Below are 25,112 nucleotides of genomic sequence, written 5' to 3' on the forward strand. Positions count from 1 at the left end.
ATGGGTGGAGCAGTGGGCTCCTCTTCCAGCAGGACACTGGGCGGGCAGGGAGGGCAGGCAGAAGGCACCGAGTCAAAGGAGCTAAATCTGAGCCGAGGGTTGCAGCTGTGAGTCACTGCATGGAGAGATGACAAGAGGTTAGAAGCACCAGCAACAAGGAAGAAATGCAGACAGGCGTTCCCCGACAGCTCTGGTGGCCCTGGGCTGGTAAGGGCTGCCCTTCTCTTTTTATTGGAGGGATGTGTTCTCAGGAAGACCAGGCTAACCAGACGGAAAGGAAGGAAAGGAAGAGTGTCACCTTCCGCCTTTCCTGAACTGAGCCCAAGAGAGTGCTAGAGGCTGCCTTCGGGCCCTTCCAGCGGTGACAGGAGGGGTTAGAAATGATTCCAAGTCAGCAGCATCCGAGCCAGGGCCATCACCACAGCTGGAAACAACTTCTGATTGCACCACAGCTCTCAACCCCAGTTAATGTGATGGGTCAGACTGCATTCCACGAGCTTCAGCAACTTCAGGGGCTACTGCCACAAGCTCTCGTCCCCACCCAGCCTGCCATGGAGGGAGGAGACGGCAGGCCTGGAAGGGGATCTGGGTTTAGGAGTAAAGTCTGCAGTGTTAGGCCAGGGCTTCTGTGACCACTGGTGGCACTCACTGGTGAGACAAGGTGACCCCAGTTTAGGGTGTTGGGTTTTTTCTTTAACTTTAAAAAGGTTGATTTACAAACAGTAGTTTGCATGTTTAGAAGTTGTGGAGAGGTTGTGAAGACTGAATGATAAAGACCATTAACTGAGGACCAATACTTACTGTAACTTATTTAACAGGGAGCTATTTAATAGAAAACACGCAAGAAAAAAAAAACCCAAAATATTTGTGAGATAAACTGCTTTTGTGTTTTAGATGGCTTTTTATCCCCACCAGCCTGTATCAGCTATATTTGGGGGAGATTACCATATGTAGACCCAGATTCCATTTTTTTCCCCAAATCTACTTTGCCCTGTAATAGAAAGGTCACTTGTTTCTAGAAGAAAACATTAACAGCATCATTAACATGTAAAATTTTTTAAAATGTGATAACGGGATTCAGTAACATCTATTTCCAATTAAAATCATTCTACAAAATTAACCACAGATCAATTTTGTTAAGAACTGTTTACACCTGAAACCAAGCCTTAATATGGACTATGCTGGGTTCCAGAAGCCACAAGCCCCTGAAAGAGGGAAGCGAGGTGGAGTGGAAGATATAAGACAGAGCCGTCCCCAGAGAGCGTGAAATAGGTCCTGTCTCACAACGCCCACAGGCCACACACCTCCTCCTCCTGGGCGCCCGCTGCACAGGTCAAGGTCACCACCCAAGAGAACAGGATGACACAGGAAAAGGGAAACACTACTTAATTTCAACACAAAGGTTTCTCACATTTACAGTCACCTAAACTACTTCTAAGAAAATAAACAATTACAAAAAGGCCCAGTTATAAAGCTGCTGGGCATAAAAATGACCATCTGGTGGAGTCAAGAATATCACCATTTGACAAACATCAGAGTAATTAGTTCAGGTAAGAATCATGAATGGATGCTAAAATTAGTGGATGGCATTAGAGGAGGAATAGGATAGCTCATGGTCTCAAAATACAGCCCTATAAAATATGTACATATTAATTACAGAGGGAAAAAATAGTAATTTTGCAGCAGAAGCTCGGCAAGTGATCAGAATTACTTCTGCCTGTTGGAGTCATAATAACACCATGTACTCCCATTATGTCCTTGTTCTTAGAAAACACACAGTGAGGTATTTAGGAGCAAAAAAGAGTATTATGTCTGCAACTTACTCTCCAGTGGTTCAAATATATATCCCTAACCCTAACCCGTACCCTAAACCATACCCTAACCATATACATATTTATTCGTTTTATACATATATATAATACATATATAAAATGAATAAATCATAAAGCTGATGTGGTAAATGTAAACTACCAGGGAGTCTGGGCAAAGGGTATATGGGAGTGTTCTGTACTATTCTTGAAATTGTTCTAAGTCTAAAGTTTTTTCAAAATTTAAAAAATTACCAAAAAGATACGTTAAAAATGTCGGTGGTTTTTTTGCTGTTGTTAATACTATTCTTAATAGTACTGTTATTGTTGTTAATACTGTTGTTAATACTCCATTCACCAACAAAGAAATCACAAATGACGGTAAGAGATTTCTTAAAGGTTCTTCAGCTGTTCATCACAGAGGTTTTCCGAAGTATAAAGTACTTCTGCGATCAGTTTTATTACATCTATTGTTTAGATATTTTGTGTTTTGGATCATTATCCCCCCCTTTAAAAAAAAAAAGTTATCAACATGGCAATACCTCATTATATCCTTTGAGGTTTCCTGGACAAAAACCCGTTACTATTTCTGTCTCTAATTCATCCTTTTTGCCTGCTGTGCTGTGGGTATGACATCAATTTATTATAACCAACAATTTACAGTGCCTCCTAGTCACTAAATTACCACCATGCACACTGATGATTCAGAGGCGGAAAAAAAGCTAGCATATACCACTGGAACCGGCATACTCCTCAGTTAAGAAAAAGCTTGGTCCTTATATTTCCCCTTAACAAACAAAGCAGCCATCAATACCAATCTACATGGATGTTACAAACCTTCCTGATAGCTGGAGAAAACAGAGCTCTTACAGATTTTTATAGCTACCTGTTGAAAGATACATACTGAAACCTAAATGGTATTATAACAAAACTTATGAAACTGACACTTCAATTGATGACTATTAGTACTAGCCACTCTGACATTTAGACACATAAACCTCCACACTCCTAATCTGCTCCAAGTGGGGAATGTTCAGAAGGTGGTTTAATAATTTGTTCTACCTCCCATGCCCCTGGTATGGTACTGTTTTCTATTTCAAGAGCCCACGGCCAGTAAAACGTTCCATCCTTATAATAATAGTATTTAAGGGCATTCGATTTTTGATGAACGTTACATAGTGTTTGCAGGACTAAATAAGAAGTTTAATTTCAACCCCAAGTCTGCACTCCTTTCTCTCCCCCGGCAGTCTCCAAGCAAAGAGATACGACCTAGGAAACAGATAGGCCACACGAGCCTAGTCAGGCCCACGTGCCAGGCGTGAGGTTACCCAGATGACGGAAAACTTAACAGGTCTAAGAGCAGCAGGAGAACCACTTCCCACGGGCTTGTTTCTGAAGAGTCGGATGATCTATTAAAGAAAGCAACGAAGGCGCCTGAGACTAGGGTGGGGGCAGGAGTGGGCGGGGGGAAGGCACCTCACAATACGCTTGGCGGGGAGAAGCAGCACCTCCTCCGTGGGCTTAGCTCCCGGAGCTCTGAAGGCGGCAGTGTGCTGAGCGCCATGGTCACAACTGAGATTTGTTTCCCATGGAAGTGGTCTGGAACAGAAGCATTTATGTGGCCCAACTTCATACAAGTGACACTTGAGAAAAATAAATGAAGTTATCAAATCATTCACTGAAAGAATATGGTGTTCTATGGAGAGTTAGTAAACTAGGGAAGCTGTGAAGCTAGGAAAGGGAACAGTGTTAAGACAACATCAACAAACTGGCTTCAGAAAAGAAAAGGGTAAAATCGACTGCATAACCTATGAGAAAACAAATGTAGTTTCTTCGTCTTTGGCCCACGGAGTGCATGAATGTTCCCACAGTTTGGGGGAGGGGGCCTAGCCGAAAGCAGTCCTCCAATAAATATTACAATTCTTTTTTCATTTTTTATCTTAAAAGGTCACACAAATTTACCTTATAGTCTATGATATCCATGTTTGTTTCATTGTAAAAATGTCTCTCCCTCCCCCCGGACTTGATATAAAATTAATGCTCCAGGGACTTAAGCCATGTTATTTTCTGACTACCAGGTACCCCCCTAGCATCTCAGCACACACCTGAATAATCTTTTGGAGAAACCTAGTTCTAAAATTAAATTTTTATTTAAGAGAAACAAGACCAGACAAAACTGAAACAAAACCAACAGCAAAGAATTAAAACTTAAAGGGGGAAAATCCTAGAGGAATATCTGAAACAAATCTTGTCTATTCAGAAATAGTCCCACTCCTGACAAATGTGATTTTATATTAACATAGCATTTAGTCAAAAAAAAAAAAGAAAAGAAAAGAAAAGAAAGAAACCACTCACTACCTAAAATGGGAATAAAAGGCTTTTCTTCTATACTTCATCTTTGGAAACAAAAAATTTTGGCTAAAAGAAGAGGAAAGAGTTACACCCACCAAAAAAAACTTCAGAATGGGAAGAATTAGTATCACCAAGTGCTTCTCAACTTTGCCAACTAACAGTATTTTAAAAATTATTCATTCCAATTTTCAGAGAACAACTCATGATGCTGGCTGGCTGGCAACACCTATACACTCCAGCACTTTATATGGTATTTTATCTCAAAGGCAGAAGACCACTTTTCTTAAATCTCCAGGTAATTTTTAAAATCATATTCCCTATATATGCTAATTTATCGTTAATTATTAATAATGCTTAAGACATTAGCCTCTAAGAGGAATACAGAAATGGTTAAGACCCAATTTACTAGGGAAAAAACAAAGTCGAAAATCTGGTGCAAAGAAACATCCCAGAAAAGAAGATCTTCAAGGAACATACTATCAAACAGAAATACTACTTTGCTAAATTTGCCAACAGGATCTTAAAAGGAGGGCTATGTTGCCATGTGACAGGGTCAGGTACGTCCTAGAATCCAGTAACTGAAACTACAGAAGCCCATGTCAAGATGGATTTAGGCAGGCTTCCGGCCCACCCTCCACCTTGCTCCTGAAGTAAAGCCACCAGTGAGGCCAAGCAAGGTAGGGTCCCCAGTTGGGGGCGGGTAGTATCCAGCATGGGGTGTCAGGGCCTGAATAGAATGAAAGAAAGGGGGTGTTGCAGCAACAGATTAACTACATACAACAGAAACTTGCTCAGTGCTAAAGGATAATGGGAGCTAGATTCCTCAACCATCAGAGAAAGGAGATCTAAGCATGGAAAGGGAGGTAAGAGAATGAATCCTTTCGTGTGGAAATGGGACTCTGGGTATCAAAGTAACCTCATGGACAGACAGATGCACACACAATCCCTGGTTCAGTTCACTGAACAGGCCTGAGAGGGGCAATACCCTGACAGCAACCAGCAGCACACTGGCTTCTAAGTATTTCCCATTAAAACAAACCAGGGTCTCTTAGGAAATGGCAAACTGCAGAGCTGGGGCAGTGAGAGGAAAAAAAGTGCCTGGAATATCTCGTGCCAGAAAGCAAGAAACTTGCTCAAAAGAATGACAGAGACATGCCAAAAAGACACAGAAAAATATAATAGTAAAAGATCATAACCCACTGAATAAAACAGGAACAGAAGAGTCCATCCTCATACAAACACATACACGATTGCATTCATGGGAAGAACAAGCTTTCACCCTACGTTCAACTTTAAAGGCGGAAAGAAGGACTGGAGTTAGAAAAGCACCATGTGGCAATCATCACAGTAATCATTTATTCAGCCAAGAAACATCAATGGTTGCTAGAACTAGTGGGTGTTTGAGTTTGATGGGGAACAGGATCTTTACATAGTCCAAAAGTACCTCTCCACAATGACACTTCTTAATTATAATAACAAAGAGAGTAACTTTACAGAGAAACCTGGCCAACAACACCTCAATCAAGTGATCAGTGTTAATAACACCAAGAGCAGAATAAATCAATGTCATGAACTCTCAGAACACAAGAAGAACCCAGCGTCACTTCTGTAATATTCCTGCCCTAAATGCGTAACTTGAGTTTAATCATGAGGGAACAATAACAAGTCCAAACTGACGGACATTTCACCCACAACCAAAGAAAGACCGAGGGCCTACTTCAGACTGAAGGTGAAAAAAAGAGACACACGCTCAAGAGCATTTAAAATGCCATCCACAGGTCCAGCTGTAGCAGGATGCTGAGGACAAGGCAGTCAGTGTGTGACGGGCCTGCAGTAAAAGATCGTTTAGACAGCAAGTTCAATACAGAAAGTGCAAAAAGTGCCTTCAGCCTTGTAGCTTAGACCCTTTAAGATCACTACGGAGTTAGTGGTGTTCAAATACCGATCCAGTGTCTCAAAGTTCTTGTCTTGGACTTTCAGTCCAGTATCTCTCTCACTGCCTATTCACTAACCCTGGTAAAACTTTCTGGATGCTTCAAGGAAAAAGCATGGAAAGGAAAAAATTAAGCTCAAAAGATCTCTGTTTTTAACCTTGGTACAAGATTTGATTGTAATTACTCATTAAATAGTTTCATTAGACAGAACCTCTTATCGGTTAGGTTTTTTTCCACGCAATTGGCCACAGGAAGTTAAGGTTAAGTGGTAGAGTTTAGGATCCTCTTATCCTGGAGCAGAAACAGCTCAGGAAACCTCTTCAGTAAGACTCTACAACACAGCTTTTCAACTACACTACTCTGCACTGACGTCTTCCACAGAGTGTTGTTAACTGTCAGGAACGTGAAGGAAGTTTAGAGTCCTTACTTCCATCACAGAACGGGATGGTTCTGATTTGCACAAGTTCCTTCGGACACACCAGGCAAGGTAAACTGGGCAGATGTGACGCCCTTTGAACAAATAAACTGTGGAAATCTTTAATCTCTGCACTGTAATTACTTTATCTGTTACACAAAGCTTACCTTTTCCACACAAAGACCTATTAGTTTACTTGTTAGCTAATCAGGTAAAAGGTTTTTTTGTTGAAACATCAAGAAAGTCCGCACAGAATAGGCCACATGCTGGGTACCTTTATCCTCTAAAATAAAACCTAATCACTTTAATCCATCCATCTTTCCAGTCTAATTTCCCCACCACTCTGGTCAGTCATACTACGCCACGTGTAGTTTCCACAGCAGGTCAGACTGTCCCATCGCCCCATGACTTCATACTTACTGTTCCCTTTGACAGGATGCCCCACCCATGTGAGGTCGAGACCATCCAGGAAGGCTCTGGGTAGCAGTCTCGCCCACACGGACTTCTCCCTGCCACCCCACTCCTCCACCCCGAGCAGTCTGTCTTTGGTTTCCTTGAACACCCTGTTCCCAGCTCTGTCAGCACTTCCTGCTGAGATGTGTGATTACACATGTGCTCTCTCCCCTGCGGGATCACGGGCTCCTTGAGAGTAGGGTTCTGTCTCACTCATCTCTGATCCCCTGTCCGGCTAGGAGGAGGAGGAGGAGTCCTGTACCAGTCTGTACCGCTTCTATTAGACAGTGAAACTGTCATCCAGAAAAATCCAGTCTCTGCAAAGTGCACTCAGTTATATCTCTGGCAATTTATTTGTCTATTGGGAAGTGGATGGGTGTGAAGCATGAAAACCACCTCTGCGGGGGGGAACATCAAAAAGAAGAGCGCTATTACTGCACATTTCCAGACTCGACCATCTGACTACCCTTAACTTGGCCCCCGCCTGCTGGTTACACTCTCCACCAGAACTCACCCTTCAGACATCTCTCCCAGAGCCCCCGCCCCATGCACACAGCTCTCTGCACTCATCTGCACAGGGGCACCATCACTGCAGTTGATCTAACAGTGCCCTGGCAAGGGTGCACACTGCAGAGGACAGGGCCTTGCCCACTGCTCAGCCCGGAAGCCCCAGTGCCAGGCACAGAGCCAGCTCACAGACATTTGCAAAGTGTCAATTTTGCTGAGTGTTGAATGAATCATAGAAGGTTATACCTCATGTCTCTCCCATTAGAAAAACTCCAACACGGCAAGGATGGGGACACAGTGACTCCCTGCAGAACCCCTGCCAGTCATACAGCACCACCACCTCATGGCTGGCATTTCATGATTACTTATTGAATGACAAACGATGAACAACTCCTGTATGCCTCTTCAATATCCCTCTCACATTGTTAACAGTCACCTGGGTATGAAACATGGAAGGTAATCATCTCCTGTACACTGTTCAGACTTGTTCTAAAAACTTTTGCCATTATTGTTAAGGTTAAATGCTCTGTATTAATATTCTAAACGCCTAAGGCACATGAACAGACATTAAAAAAAAATGGGGAAAAATTCAAACCCAACCTCAGAGAAGATCAATTCAACAATTTTCCATATCCTCACTATAGTCAAGCATAAACCTGTCCAAGCTTAATATTATAAAAATACAGAAATGGAAAGAGCCTGAAATATAAACAGTCAGAAATAACAGTACCAAACAAAAGCGCACCAGCCTGGACTAAACTATACACAGGGTCCTAAAATCCTCTTCCTGAGACAACAACGAGACATTAGGACGCACCTATCAGAATGGCTAAAATCCGAATCACTGACACCCCAACTGCTGGAAAGGATGAAGGCAGCGGGAACTCTCCTCCATTGCCAGCGGGGATGCAAAGTGCCCCAGCCACTTTGGAAGACAGTCTGGCAGTTTCATACAAACCTAAACACATTCTTACTGCAATCACACTTCTAGGTATTTACTCAACTGACTTAAGTACTTACGTCTACAGAAAATCACACACACGCAAGTTTTACAGCCACTTTCTACATAATCGCCCTAAGCTAAAAGCAACCAAGATGTCCCTTCAATCAATGGACAGATTAACTGGTATATCCAGACAATGAAATATTACTCGGCAATAAAAAGAACTGAGCTGTCAAGCCACAAAAAGACATGGGTGGAATCTTAAATTCATATTCCTAAATGAAGAAGCCAGTCTGAAAAAGCTACATAGTGTATGATTCCAATTCTATGACATTCTGGAAAAGGTAAAATCACACAGATGGTAAAAAGAACAAGGGCTTAGATAGTAAAGGGAGGGAGGGAGGAGCATCAGACAGGTGAAGTACAGGGATTTTTTTAGGGCAGCGAAACTATTCTACATGGTAATATGATACCGTAATGATGGATTCACGAAACCACGTATTTGTTAAAACCCACAGAACTCCACAGCATTTAAAGTAATTTTAAGTCATTTGAGAGGTCAGGGTATCCGGGGATAGAACATAGCCTATGACAAAACAATCAAACTGTTTTACGAATGCATGAAACTATCTCAGTTAAGGGAGCTGGGGGGAAGGTGCTGACTTAAGCAACAATGGAAATGAGTAAAGACTAAAGGCAAATGGAACCGTACGTAAGCACTGTACTCTAGGTGGTAACGTTTCTCACGGCATACATGTTGACAATTCTGAAAGCACTACACATATATCCTGGAATTGAACAATCAAGCAAAGGGATGGTGGATGGTGACAGCCAGGTCTCTCACTGCTGAAGTGGGAGGGTTACGGTGAAGCAAAGGGAGAAGGCTGGAGTGATCCAGCCGGTACTGATTCCAGCTGGAGACATCAGTATCAGCTCATGTTTGGTCTAATCAGATGCAGGCGGCTATATACAGAAGTATTTACAGATCTGTGTGTGTACACGGGTCACCATCCACGCACCAATGCCCTTGTTCTGTCATAAGAAGGGGCCTAAAAGCAAATGACACCCCAACAGCAACAAGCACCCCCCCCGTTGATCTTGATTTCTAACACCGTTCTCTAAAAGGAGGAGCCTGGGCTCCTTGAAGAAATGACTGATTCTAGGGCTGGGGCAGGAAATCTACAAGAAGAGCCTGCAGCATCTTCTAGCGCCAGAAAGTAAGAAAGGGAATCCGACTGAAAGAACTCCCAGTGGCCGAACCCGGAACAATGTTAGCAACCGACCAAAGCAGTATGTAACCCAAAATACCCATGAGGCCACAGGGGATATAAATTAGTAACTGAATAAATAATGGCAGAAGAGACACATCTGTGCAGAATTCTAAATAATATACACACACACTGCAACCTCAAGGCCGGGGGGGCATGACTCCCCACACCTTAAGAGTGGGGGCTGTGCTGAGTGACTTCCTTCCACAGACCACAGGGTGGAAAGGGAAGAAGAGAGTTTTTAGAGGAGAAACCTGACACTCCCTCGGCCAGATGATCAAGGTCACAATCTACAGTGATAAGCCAGGCGATGAGGGACATGTCATGAGACCTCAGGGTCTTCCTCTCAAAAACCCCAACCTCGGTCTAACGTGAGAAATACAGGACCATCCTAATGGGGGACATTTTACAAAATACCTGACCAGCACCGCTCAAAACTGTCAAGGTCGTCACAAACAAGGGAAGCTTGAGAAACTGTCACAGAGCAGAGAAGCCGAAGGGGACAGGGTGACAGAAACAAGGCAGCAAGGAAAAGCCAAGGACATGTGCCTAAAGTACGGCCTTTTCTCTTTCTGCTCACTATTCTGTAATCCACCGAGCCTCACACCAGGGATTCTCAAAGTGTGGTCCCTGGACCAGCAGCAATCAGCATCACCTGGAAACCTGTCAGAAATGTGAGCTCTCAGGCTCCACCCCAGGTCAGCTGAGCCCACTCTTGGGATGCAGGCTCGGCAATCTGTGTTCTGAAAGGCCCCTCAGGTGGCTCTGGTTTCTGACGCAGGAAGTGGGTGGGGCTTGAGAACCAAGTGATGCTCAGGCTGCTGCGCTGGGGACCACGCTGTTGAGAATTGCTGCTTTGGACAAACCAAACGGTCAGAATGGCCATTCGTTACTGAGCGCTCTAGGTGTGCAGGCACTTAGCACAAGGCACCTGTGAGAACGGTTCCACCACACCCACATCACGAGAGTGCTAATCCCCAGGCCACACCGTCACAGGACGGGACGCTGGAGCCTTTCACCTGCCCTCTTGAGGGGCTATTTTTCTGGGTAACATTCTGTATTTGTCTCCTGAGGCTGCTGTAACCAATTACCACAAACTGGGCTGAAAGTGCCCAGCAGGGCCGTCCGTGTTCCTCCGGGGAGCACTCAGTCCTCACCTCTTGGCTTCTCGTGGCTCCAGGCCGCACAGCTCCAATCTCTGCCTGTCTTCTCCGTGTGTCTGTGTTACGTCCTTTTGCGTCTCTCCCAGAAGGACACTTGTGATGGCATCTGGAACCCATCTGGATAATCCAGGGTAATCTCCTTATCTCAAAATCCTTAGTCTGACTACATCTGCAAAGACTCTTTTTCTAAATAAGGTAATACTGACCAATTTGAGGGACTGGGGCTTGATGCCTTTGGGTGACCATTATTCAACCTGCTACACATACTGTATGTCAGGATGCTATTCAATGGATTTCCCCTATAAAATTATAGCAGAGAATAAAGATTTCTGGCCAAGGATCTGTCAGCTGTTTTCTTTCTACAGGGGTGACCACAGGATAGCATACAAAATCAACTGCAAGTGTGGAATACTGCCAGCTTCTAAACGATCTAAAATTCAACTTACAGTTAACACTCTCATCAAAGCCAGAGCATCCAGGGAACTTGTTTTGGAAGATCCTGATCAGCATCTTTTTTTGAGACTTTTGAGAAATTTTAGGACTAGCTAAAAGATTTCTCAAGAAACTGATCTGGGAATGTTTGCTCTGTTATGTTTATATTGACAATTTCCTAAGAGTAAATCTAGGGACTGGAAATCAAACTTCTCTTCTGTTTGTTCTTTGGTTGAGGTTCACCACTTTAAACCCATTACACCACTGCTTTAAACTAGCCATTTACACTGGCTCAGCAAGAGTTGCAAAGAGAACTGACAGAGTGCAATGAGGTTTAACTGGTGTCAGTAAGATATTGTCTTAAACACATGAGTATGCGAAAAACACCCCACCAAACAAAAGAACATTAAGAACCATGAAAATTTTCCCTTTATCTAAAATTCCTAACAACTGAACTTTATTGGTTATTTTCAAATGAATACTGGCAATATTGATAATAAAAAGTAGAGTGCACTGCATTATACAGAAAAAGAAAACATAATTTCATCAGAGTGAGAACTGCAGGCTCTGAAGTTAGAATGCTTTACCATCTGTACGGCCCTGGATGAGTTAAGTAACCCTGTTTCAGAGAAGAGGAAACAGTCTTGGAGAGCATAGTTTAAAGGAGTTTTCTCTCTGTACTGAAAGAATAAAATATCCTTTAAACCTCACCGTGAAAACATTATTTATTACAAGGTGTAAGTGAATCAATGTTCAATTAAAACTTTCTCCTAAAATTAACAGTGATTTCTGCCAAGTTAAGCACCCACTCGCAAACCATACTGATCTATCAGAATTATTACAAAATGACTTAGCTCGCCTGGTGATCAGCAAGCTCTCCATCAATCAGGAGTTTTATGGGCCAAAAATTATACCAGGAAGGCTGAGCCCCTGGTCCATTTCTCTATCAATTTCTAAGGGTTGTGACGTGATTCTATGATGACGTGTCATTCTATGGAGTGGCTTATCTTTTTAAAAATAAGCACAATCATGCAGTTTGAAATCAATGTAAGTGCATGTTCAATTTTATGATGAATAAAACCTCTATAACACAGGGCCACAAGCCTCAGAGCTTACTACTCCAAGCAAACAGTATTTGGCTTCTGACCAGGTGCTGACCACCCATCACCTGTGGTCCACTGGTCCTTAGGCTGCACCTGGGGTTTATCAGTTTTAAGTACTATTCCACATACCAGTCGTCAGCAGATAAAAAAGTCCTTCATCGTTATGCCAGCACACCTCCCACCCCGTCTACCAATGTCAGGAAGTTCTCTTTTTAAAGAAGATAATGTTCACTCTTGATAAAAATCTCCCACATAACCACCTTCCAAGCCAACTGTAACAAGTGCCAAATGGTCGGTGTTTAAACATTGCAGGTTCAAACTATGCAAACATCCATCAAAGGTAAGGTCTTCTTCTCATTTCACTGGCCTCCCCTGCTCAGTCTCCTCTGCTGGATCCCTCTCCATCTCTGACTTCTAACCCCTGGCAGCCTCTGGGCTCAGCCCTAGGCCCCTTCTTCTATCTCCATTACCTCCCTAGGTGATGTCACCTGTCCTTTGGCTTTAAATAACATCTAGATGCAGATGACCCACATTTGTATCTCTAGCCTGAACTTCTCCATCCCTCAGTGGCTCAGGCCACTTTTCTCTCCCCACCTCTTATCCCTCAACGAGTCCCATCAGTGCTATCTTCAAAATTCATCCACAATCTAACCACCTCTCCCTACTCCAATGCTACCACCCTGGGCCAAGCTACCCTTCCTCTTCCTGAGTTACTACACATGCCTGCTCACCAATCTCCTTGCTCCCACTCTTGCTCCCCTGCAGTTTCTTCTCTGTCCACAAACCACAGAGGTCCTTTTGAAATATCAGCTCCCCAAATTCCTCTACCCTCAACCTCCAGTGGCTTCCCAGCTCAGAACCCAGAGCCCTTAACTTGGACAGGCCTTACAGGATCTGGTCTCTCTCGCTCATATGCTCCAGCCACCCGGCCCCCTTGCTGTCCTAATCAAGCACACAATTCCCTGCCCTAGGGCCTTTGCACACCTCAGTCCTACCACTGGAAATGACCCTCCCTGGATATAACAAGGTTCGCTTCTCACTCTCTCATCTAGCATAGCATTCCCCCACACTCCATCACTCTATCCCTTTACCACGCTTGTATATCTTTAGATGGCTTAGCACCACCTGCCAGTATATATTTGTCCCTTTACTCTCTGATGTCCCCGTGGAGAAGTAAATGTGTCATGAGCGCAGGCTGTGCTGTACTCCCTGCCGCAGTCTGTGTCTAGAACAGGGCCTGCTACAAAGCAGCCATGCAAACAGAACTAAATCAATCATTTAAAAAATTTTTAATTATGTTTGCATCATCTCAGCTACCATGTCCACCTGAGCCTAATAAAACCACCAGAATTCTGAGTTATTACAGAATCAATTTATAAAAACCTAAAAAGCAAACAGGTATTCCTTGGGTGGTAAAAAAGAATTAAGAATGGATTCATCCTTCTGCCTACAATAAACCACATCGTGATAAACAAAAATAAGCTTTATGTCTTTAAATGAGTGTTCCTGGTGAAGAGGAATGAACAGATGTTAACATGTATGAAAGGGAAAACAGCACCTACAGTATTTTAAAAATACCTCTGAAAATAAGTGCCAGACATCAAAAGAAGTAACTCCGCACTGATTTATGCCTGCAAGGGTTCACTGAGAGAAAACACAGAGACAGAACACTGCAGGGTTAACCATGGCGACGTTAGCAAGAGTGCTAGCGTTAAATTGCTGAGTGAATGCTGAAAGCTTCTTTTTAGCCAGGGAAAACTTTTGCTGTAACAGTACCATTACAAATTTCTTACAGTAATAACACGGTACATTATAAGCTTGCTCGAATGATAAGCTCTTTATGAAGGTTAAAAGTCTGCGGCCCTCTCAAACAAAGGCCTTTCTGTCCTGGATTTCCTAGAAGTCAGTAAGCTAAAAATCACATCCTGCATGATACCCACTTAGACCCACAGAAGAGCCAGTCTTCTGCGGCTTCACCCGGCTCCCCAGGGCACTGAGCAGTCAATGGGATACAGAGGCAGAGACAGCAAGCTCGCTTCTGTGTCCAATTAGATCATCTCTGGGTTCTCTCTGCTTTTTATTTTGAAACAATTTCAGATTTACAGCAGAGCTGGAAAGGCAGCAGAGAGAGTTCCCATCTCTTCACCCTGCTTCCTTCAGTGCTAACATCTTGTGTAGCTAAGCGACACATCTCAAAACTAAGAAAGTAACATTAATACAACACTATTAACTGAACTATAGACTTTATTCAGATGTCATTAGTTTTTCCGCTAATGTCCCTTTTCTCTTCCAACCCAGGACCTCACAATGCATTCAGTCATCACGTCTCCTTGGTTCCTTCCATCTGGGGACAGTTCCTCAGCCTTTCCTCGCTTTTCGTGACCGTGGCACTTCTGAAAAGTGCTGGCCAGGTGTTCTGTCTCTCAACCTGGGCCCATCCGTTGTTTCCTCGTGACTAGAATGGAGTTACAGCTTTGGGGGAGCACTCAGGCGGACGTGACGATCCTCAACCCAGCCCATGCCGTCCCGTCTGGGAGTGCATGAATATAAACACGGCTTAATACTGCTGATGGGAAGGTGGTGTCCGCCAGATTTGTCTACTATAAAGTTATTATTTTTCCCATTCCCTACTGCATTCATTTAAAAAGAGTCACCAAGTCCAGCCCACAAGGTGAGGGAAATTAAGTTCCACCTCCAGAAGGGAAGATTATCAAATAATTTGTGAGTTAAAACCATCACAGTGATTAATAAATACACTGTAACCACTTTTTTTAAATTGAAATTTGTCTGATATACAAATCTCAAGTTACGGTTCATGGCAACTAGCAAAAGCAGAGGCTTAAAATAGAAAAAGAAGAAGAAAGCAAACTGAGGCTTGAGAAAGATTTATAACCAGAACACACAAACAGGCATTTGTGAAATCATCAATTGCAGAGACAAAAAGATATTTTAAAATATCATTTAGTTTTAGCTTTAAAGTATTTGTCAGTTTAATATCTGGCCAAAAGTTCTTCGTTTTCATCACTGCATCTAACAGAGCTTCCTCCCCTGTCATTACTCAGGATTTACTGCTGACCAGCACTCATCATCCCTGACTTTTATCTGGCTACACAACTCACTGCAATTAACATGGCTTCGATGGAGAGAAGAAAGGAAGAAACATACAAAGCATGAGCCTATCAAAGAGATAGGATGTGCCAGGTCTGGCTTCCCTACCAGCTGGACTCTACATTCCTTACCAGATAAAGACAAAGGTCTAAACTGCTTTTCTGTCTCCTCCACTACCCAGGACAAAGCTCTGCACAGGACAGGTGCTAAATAAGACGACGCCAATTAACCGAAACAGAACTGCATCCTCTACGTAGTTCTAAAACATCACTGGATCAGGAGAAGTTTTGTGAGGGTATAAACGGCACTGATGGTTCTTAAACACGAGCAAGAACGAGAATCATCAGAGAAGCCTGCGAACAGTGCAGATCATCAGACTACACCTGTCAAGGGGCCAGTTCTGGGTCTGGGCCCGGAAATCTGCTCTGTAACAAACACCTCAGGTGATTCTCTTACAGATGAATCTCCCTTTAAGAAAGAGCAACCTGGTGTAAGACCTACACGTGATGCTACTGCTTAAAGCACACATGTGCGCATGCACACACACCCACAAACAGGAACAGACATACAATTTTCCCACTGAAAGAGGTCCCTACGTCACTCAAGGTTGAGAAACGCTGACTTACAACACACTCCCAAACCTTACGCAGCAGCTTTACCTCTGACTGCTTCTTCCTCAGTCAGACGTCACGTGCATTCTTGCTCGTGTTCCTCATTTGTCACTTTCTGGACATCAGACAGGCTCATCCATTCAAAAAGATAATTAAACGCGGGCATTAAAACCTTTAAAAAGCTTTGCTATTGCCATTCCTAGATCTCTTACAAATCTGATGGGACACCGTCCTGACTGTTCGTAACAATCCAGAAACCCAGCCATCTTCAGAGAAGGGGGAGACCCAGATGACGCAGGCCTCCTCCACACTGTCCGAGCAATTCACCCCACCCCGCTCCAGCCGCCCCCCAGACCCTGCACACTCTCCTGTGTGGCTTATGCTGTTTTCCCCTGGTTTATTGCTGGTTTAAAACTATTATTAGGGTAGTGAGGTTATTTTTTCATATAGATCAATCCATTTTCACATACTGATAATATGTTTTTAGAGCTCATTTTACTCTTTCTACCTCAAAATGGCTCATATAACACTTTGACTACAGAGATCCAATTTAAAAGGTAGACTGTCAGCTTATTACAAGAATCAGAGTGATAACATCAATCTTCTCAACTATACAGGAAATGCTCTTCTGCTGTATTTTAAGATAAAGAGGAGGATATATCCATGCCACAATGTCCCCTTGCGCCCGGCGCAGCCCTCCAGCACAGAGGAGAGCAGAGCCTTCCCTTTCTGCACCGCTGCCTCCATCTAGGGCAGTGTCTGGGTTGTGTCCAAATGTAACTGGAAAAATGAATGTGTGTGACTATTGTAACTGATTGGTCGGAGGTCTTTCTAATTTTTAGGGTGCAATTTCCTGACTTCTTAGAGGACACTCAGAGTGATATATCTAATTGTGAAAAGCAAAATTAAAGCTGTGAAGCTAAGGCCACATAATGGATAGTCTCAGTCCTCCGAAACTTCTCTCCTCCACAAGAGCAAAGATAACATGGGCAAAAATTGTTTCAGGCAACCTTTTCAGGACTCTGGATGTTAGCCAAAGGCTTGCAGTAATCCAGGAAGCATTTGTGCAAGAATAACAGTGAAATTTTGGTAAAAACAGTGAGCTCTGTGACATTTTAACTTGTCCTATATTTCCTTTCCTGGATTCCCCAGCAATGTGGTAAGTTTGAAAACCAAGAGTCCACAATCACAGTGAAAACCAGCAGCCTGGCAGCCATGGGAGGGGGCAGAATGAGGCTAGAGCTCCTTCAAAGCCCCATTCCCAGAGAACTGTCATTATCTGACCTGTCTGGTGGTTTCCTAGAAGACCCCACTTGCAAGGCTGTCTTTATTTGCCCTGACCCAGAGCTCTCCCACTGCAAACAACCTCTTGGTGGGGAAGAGAGGAGATACTTGTTAAAAACAATCACAGGCAATTGTTGAGTATCATCTGCCTGGAGAGGAAGAGGAGGCTAACAGGGCAAACAAGGCTAACCAAAAAGCTTAGAGAAAAGCTGGGGTATGAGACGTCCATAAGGGGCTTTGAAAAGCGTTACCGTATTCCTGGAAATCTAGAAGGTCATCTACATGCGTGGGGCTGTGCGCATGCCCAGGGAAGACCTGAGAAGGCACTAAGCTCTCATCTCTGATTGACCTTGAGGCTCTGCACAAGCGGGAAGCAAGGCTAAGGAAGAGCTGAAAACTGCATGGTGAGTGTTGAAGGCAAACACCAACAGGTACACAGAGCCCCCCAGCGAAGACTAGGGAACGTATTTGTTCCAGCACCTAAGGAAATCTCCATGCAATCATTAGCTGACCACTAAGCAAACGAAGGAGAGGTTTTAGTGACCACAAACACAAAAAGAAGACAGACTTACAGAATTAGAGGGGAGGGTATAGCTCAGCTGGCAGAGCCGGTGCTTAACCTGCATGAGGTCCTGGGTTCAATCCCCAGTCCCGCCATTAAAGAAATAAATAAGTAAATAAATGAATCTAACTATCTCCCTCCCCTCAAAAAACAAAAACAAACAAAAAATAACACCAGGCTTACAGAGTTAATTCTGCAAAGTCACTAAACAACAGCAACGTCATCAAACCATGGGGAGGGGGCAGAATCTGATTCCCAAAGTTGCTACATTATTTAAAAGGTCCAATTTCCACCAAGAAGTTATGAGACATGCAAAGAAACAAAGTATAAGCAGCCAAAAAAGGGAAACTATAAAGAAGAGCCAAACAGAATTTTTGGAGCTGGAAATTACAGTAACTGAAATGAAAAATTCACAACACATCTGAATAAGTAGAAGAAAGAATGAGCAAACCTAAAGTCAACTGAGATCATCCGATCTGAAGAGTAGAAAGAAAAAGGAATAAAGAAAAACAAACAGAGCCTGAGCATACGTACAATGGCAGTCCCAGAAGAAGAGCAGGCAGAGAAAGGGGCAGAAAGATGACTGAAAGAAATAATGACTGAAAACTTTCGAACTTTGATGAAAAACAATCTACACACCCAAGAAACTGAACAAACTCCAAGTACAATCATCTCAAGAAGAGCCACATCACAGACACATCACAGCCAAGCTGGTGAAAGCAAGCGAGGATTAAGAAGCAGCAAGAGAAGCAATGCATCACACATGAGGGGTCCTTAATAAGATTAACGGCTGATTTCTCATCAGAACCCACGGATACCAGAAAGCCCCATTCCAAATGCTGAAAGAAAAAGACTGCCAACCAAGAATTCTTCATGAACAAAAGTATCCTGCAAAAGTGAAGGAAAAATTAGGACATTTCTAGATAAACAAAAACTGAGAGAATCTGCCACGGGCAAACGTGCCCCCTGAGAAATATTGAAGGAAGTCTTTCAGATTAAAATGAAAACACTAAACTGTAACTCAAATACACATGAAAAAAGAGCCCAGTAAGGTTAACCACAAAGGTAAATAGAAAAGATGATAGAAATGTAGTTTTTCTGTTTGTAATTCTTTTTTCCTCTAATCTGAGTTAAAAGACAACTGCATAAAGCAATAATTATAAATCTGTGCTGATGGGCATGTGATACAGAAAGATGTAATTTGTATGACAATAAGCATCAAGTATTTGGGGGGAGAATGGAGCTATACAGAAGCAAAGATTTTGTATACTATTGTTATTAATTGGTCTTAATTTGAATTAGATTATCAGTCAGTTAATGTGTTAACTGTAACACTCAGAGTGACTTCTAAGAAAATAACTAAAAATAAGGTAAAAGAAATGACAAGAGTGAAAATGTACAGAAAATATGTATTTAATACAAAAGAAAGCAGTGTAGAGGAACAGAAAAGACATGACATAGAAAACACACAGCAAAATGACAGATGTCAACCCTATCAGTAATGACATTAAATGTAAATGGATTCAACACTCCAATTAAATGGTAGAATCAGCAGAATGGATTAAAAAATGATCTAACTATAGCCTTCTACAAGACACACTTTAGATTCAAAGACACAAATAGGCTACAAGCAAAAGGATGGAAAAAGATATGCAAAAGTAACCAAAAGAATGCTGGACACAAATGACAAATGCTGGAGAGGCTGTGAAGAAAACGGGACCCTCCTACACTGCTGGTAGGAATGTAGTTTGGTGCAGCCACTGTGGAAAACAGTATGGAGATTCCTCAAAAGACTAGGAATAGACTTACCATATGACCCAGGAATCTCACTCTTGGGCTTATATCCAGAAGGAACCCTACTTCAAAAAGACACCTGCACCCCAATGTTCATAGCAGCACTATTTACAACAGCCAAGACATGGAAACAGCCTAAATGTCCATAAGAAGATGACTGGATAAAGAAGAAGTGGTATATTTATACAATGGAATACTACTCAGCCATAAAAAATGACAGCATAACGCCATTTGCAGCAACATGGATGTCCCTGGAGAATGTCATTCTAAGTGAAGTAAGCCAGAAAGAGAAAGAAAAATACCATGAGATCGCTCATATGTGGAATCTAAAAAAAAAAAAATACAAAACAGAAACAGACTCATAGACATAGAATACAAACTTGTGGTTGCCAAGGGGGAGGGGGGTGGGAAGGGATAGACTGGGAGTTCAAAATTTGTAGATACTGACAGGCATATGTAGACTAGATAAACAAGATTATACTGTATAGCATAGGGAAATGTATACAAGATCTTGTGGTAGCTCACAGCAAAAAAAAAAGTGACAATGAATATTTATGTATGTTCATGTATAAATGGAGAACTGTGCTCTACACTGGAATTTGACACAACATTGTAAAATGATTATAATTCAATAAAAAATATTAAAAAAAAAAAAGAACACTGGAGTAGTTATACTAATATTAGACAAAACAGACTAAGACCAAAATTGTTCCTAAAGACAATTTTTATAACGATAGAAGGGGTCATCAATCAGGAAGATGTAACAGTTATAAAAACAAATGCACCTAACAACAGAGCCCCACAATACACGAGGCTAAAACTGACATAATAGAAGGGAGAAACAGACAATTCAACAGTAATATTGGAGATTTCAACATCCCACTTTTTAAATAATGAATAGAACTAGCCAGACAGACAAGGAAAGAGAAGACTTGATCAACATAAAAACCAACTAGACCTAACAGACGTCCACACAGCAGTCCACACAACAGGAGCAGAACACACACTCTTCTCCAGTGCAAAGGGAACATTCTCCAAGGTGGGCCAAATGTGAGGCCATAAAAAAGTCTCAATACATTTTTAAAAATTGGAAATAATACAAATAATACAAAGTATGTCCTCCAACCACATGGAACGAAATTAGAAAGAAATCAGTAACACAATGGTTGGCCTCAGACTGCTGTCTGGTCCTGGTCTCACTTTCTCTTCTCAGTTCTCCTTTCCACTCAGTACTGATACAGTCTTTACATAATAGCCTTCTTTTTTGGGGTGGTAATTTGCCCTTCTAATCTATTAGGGGCTTGGAAACTGAACCACCAAACTGGCAGAACAAGAGAATGAGGCTCAGGCAGCATCAGCGCTCAGGATTGAAGCATCTATTCTAGTCACTTAGAGGGCTGCCTGGTTCTTGGAATGGCACCCCCATAACACAAATCCACTTACCACAACTAGCAGTTAACACATTTCTTCTGCGATTAAAGAAAAAAAAAATCCCAAGCTTCTAACGTAAGGATGTTCAATACTCCTTTGAAAGCCAGTTAGCTAATAAGGAACAACTTCTCCTTTTACATATTTTGCTCTAAACTCCCAATTTCCTTGGTGATATACCTCTCTATTAAAAGAACATCATAGATCTTACCCTCCCCTGTACTGTTTTATATTTAAAATCAGCATCATAGGGTTTTACACTTTTAAGTTTTTTCAACTTTTTCACAAACACACGTTTTTGTCTCTTCAACTAGACTACAGTCCTTGAGGCAGAGAAAAAGACCATTCACGTTTCCTTCTTCTTTTGCGATCTCCTGCCAGTTCAGAAGGCAGTACCGGGCCCATTAACGGTCCCTTAACAAATACTTACTGGTTAACTCATAGCGTCCCGACTGGTCCTGGTACGCTGGTATATCCCAAACAGTTCTAGACGCGCCAAGATAACAATCCTTTCAGGTCTGGAGGGGGCGGGGGAAGAGGACAGGGGTTGGGGCGCAGGGGCCTTTTCGGGGCAGTCACCGCAATACATGTGCCATGGTATGAAAAAGGTTGGGAAACGCTGGATAAATGACTGGTGAGAAACACTGCTGAAAAGAACTGGAAATAGCCTGAATGTCTGTAACACAGATGAAGCTCTTTATGTTCCAAATGGAAAATCTTCCAAGACATGGAACTGAAAACCAGCAAGATGTGCACAGGATGTAAAGCGTGCTACGGTTCATACGCAAGGGGGAAGATACACAATCTTAACTGCCTATGTATGCATAAGGTCTGTCTGTAAAGATGCACTACAGGAGCTGCCTCATGAGGGAACCCAGTGGCTGTAGACAGAGGTGGGAAGACTTACCCCTATAAACCATTTGCACTTCTCAGTTTTGAACCATGTGACAGCATTAGCTATTTAAAATTTTTTTTTTTAATTTTGGTAGCCGAATCTATCTATGCCTATTACTAACTTTCATTAGTAACAATTATTTTCTACTCCAGACATTCATTACTAGTCAAACATCGAGTCAGAATAATAAAAGCAAGATCTGGATGCTGGCTACCCAGCTGTGTCCAGTTTGTGAAAATCCACTGAGCTCTACACTTATAGATACATGTACTTCAATAAGAAGTTAAAAATATGAATACATTACTTACGTCAATTTTCTTTTTTCTCCCTCTTATTAAGAGAGTAGCATAATATTTCATATATTTGCCTAAATAAAAATTTCCAAAAATTTCAATAATGGTTCTCAAAAAAATAAAAAACTTGGCATAACTTGAGTTAATAATGCTGACCCCGTGTGACAAGGGGAAACCAGGCTTGCCAGGTCCTCCTTCCTCTTTTCCAGCTGTATTAAGGGCCTCAAGCCCCACTCTCTCTGCTGCTGGGTCCTCAGAGTAGGCAGTTTTAATAAGCCTTGAAGAGCGTTACTAAAAACTGTCTACTGGTTTACCATATTGCAGTCACATTTTTCCATTATAAAAATGAAGCTTTTAAAGCCACTTAACGAAAATCCCAAGGTCATAAAAGACAAAGAAAGAGGCTGTGCAAACGTTCCAGATTAAAGGAGGCTAGAGACATGACAGCCAAATGCAGTACCTGACCCCAGGCTGAAGCCTGTGATGGAGAAGGAAGAGCTGCTATCGGGACTTCAGTGGGTCTGCAGAAGTTAGATTAAATTTACTTAAGCTGTACTGTGGTGGTTGGCTTTTCCTATTCTTAGTTAAAATACATTAATGTTATTTAAAGCGAAGGGCCACAAAGTAAACTACCTGCCCTAAAGTAGTGGTGGGTTAAGTCTACATCTCGGGGGGGGGGGGGGCACACTCAGAACACAAGCAAATGATAGTGCAAATGGAGTAAAACCTTAACAGGTTACTCTACGTATAGTGTGTATGGATGTTCTTTGTCCTTTGCGGTTTTTTTTTTTTCAATCTCTGTAATGTTTCTGTGAAATTAAAATGATTTCCAAATAAAGTTTTTAAAGTCATGTATTAATAATTAACCACCAATAATAATCAAAACAAGCTCAGAAATGAATTTGGATTTTGATTATGACAGCTGTTTCTGAGGATCCACTTTAATTATGTAAGTGTAATCCCAAGGTATTATTTCGACTTGCAAAAAAAAAAAAATTACACCTTCTGGCTAGGTTTATAATAGAGCTAAATAAGTACCTTCCAAGACCCAAAGCTTAACTTAATTGTCTTTAACATAAGACTCCACCTCAATAATTTCTCGTAATGTGAGCCTTAATGGAGAAGCTAGATTTACAGGAAGTTTAATAGAAGTTCCTCATGCACATGAGGGATTAATCTTGCCTGAGTGGTGAACACAATGATAAATCCTAATGACAACTTAGGTTAGAAGCACTTAAAGCCCGACAAAAAAAAAAAAAAAATTAAGAAAAGAAACAGAAGAGAAATTAAAGAGTTAATAAAATGGTAAATGTCCCGACAGATTTTTAAAAAATGATTAACGATGAAGAACTACACGTGAAAGGCAAAACTTTAAATTTACAGAAAAATATATAGAAAACTCCTGTGACCCCAAGGAACGGAAGAATGTCCCAAGACAGAAAAAGCACAAACTGCATGGGAAAAGAGTAACAAATGAGACTGCACTTAGATACGACAATCTGCATATAATAAAAATGCCAATTTAAAGTGAAAAGACAAGCCACTCTCTGGGAGAAGATATTCTCCCACAGAAGGACAGTCGTCTGGTACATGCCGGGTGGAGAGCAAGCCAGCAGCATCCAGGAAAAACCCTGGTCATCGGGCACTTAGAGGAACGCAAAGCAGCAGGGACAGCAGGAGAAGCTGACTCGAGAGATCCTGGGCAGGGCCAGGGAGTGACCCAGGGCAGGAGCTTCCTCCCCGACCAGATCCCTTTAGCTAATAAGGTCATTTACCAGATGCATCGAGTCTAAGCAACAGCTCCAAGCGTGCAGACAGGACGATTCCCAGAACGCCGACGTCGGGCCTTAGAAAACGTGGGCGATTACATCATAATAAAGGGAAACAATCTCAAAACTGTCTCCCAACCCCTAAGTCCCCAGGACAAAACTTTCTCACTCTATCTTGGCGAAACGCTAGGTCAAAGTCCTTGATAAACTCAAGATACTGGCTCTGCTGGTATCTCTCTGGCAACATATACAATCTAACAGCAGCGTATTACTCAGACACAGAGGTTTAAAAATTCTCTCTCAAAGGCAGGCCTACCCTTTACAGTTCCAGCAGGAAGGCCAGCTTTTCAGGGATGGAGGCAGCATAAGCCACTCCAAAATATTCAAGGCATCACACATTTTAACCATAATGAAACACGTAAAGGTTAAAACTAACTAAAGACGGGGAAAATGCAGGAATACTGCCAGTTGTATTTTGCTTAAAACTGCACAAAATCCCCAAACAGCTTTCCCAGTAGCAAAAATCCATGACAAGAGAATTCTCCCCTAGATCCAGTAAGCAATGGCCCGTGTGCAGGGGGGCACACACAGAGATCAGAGGGTTTGCTCAGATCACATTTGCGCTCTAAAATGTATCTTTTATAATTAGAAACTACATGTAGACTACTTCCTGTACACTTGAAAACGTCCACTTCCCTATAAGTTCAAATGAAAAAAATAGTGATTAAGAGACATTTAAAAGCAAGTCTGGGGAAAAGCCAAGTACAGGCAAGAATTCCATTTCTTCACACGAGCACTTAAGAAAACTAACTCAGGAGAAACGCTAACAGTTTACATCTGAAAACGAGTTTCTCTTTCTTGGAAAAAGGTCTAACAATTCCCTCGGCTCCTCACAACTATCGGTAGTTTATCAATCTAAACATGACACAACCTAAATAATTTTTTCCATTCTGACTAATATCACATCCTGCAACTGCAGGCAAGCGGGGC

The 25,112-nt window shown here is 42.2% G+C and overlaps 1 protein-coding gene across 1 annotated transcript in view; it reads right to left on the bottom strand.

Moving 5' to 3' along the window:
- Positions 1 to 25,112, bottom strand: part of CHSY1 (chondroitin sulfate synthase 1) — a 60,581-nt gene that overhangs the window by 19,416 nt on the left and 16,053 nt on the right. The window lies entirely within an intron of this gene.

This window comes from Camelus ferus, chromosome 27 (assembly GCF_009834535.1).
Source record: "Camelus ferus isolate YT-003-E chromosome 27, BCGSAC_Cfer_1.0, whole genome shotgun sequence".
Classification (NCBI taxonomy): Eukaryota; Metazoa; Chordata; class Mammalia; order Artiodactyla; family Camelidae; genus Camelus; species Camelus ferus.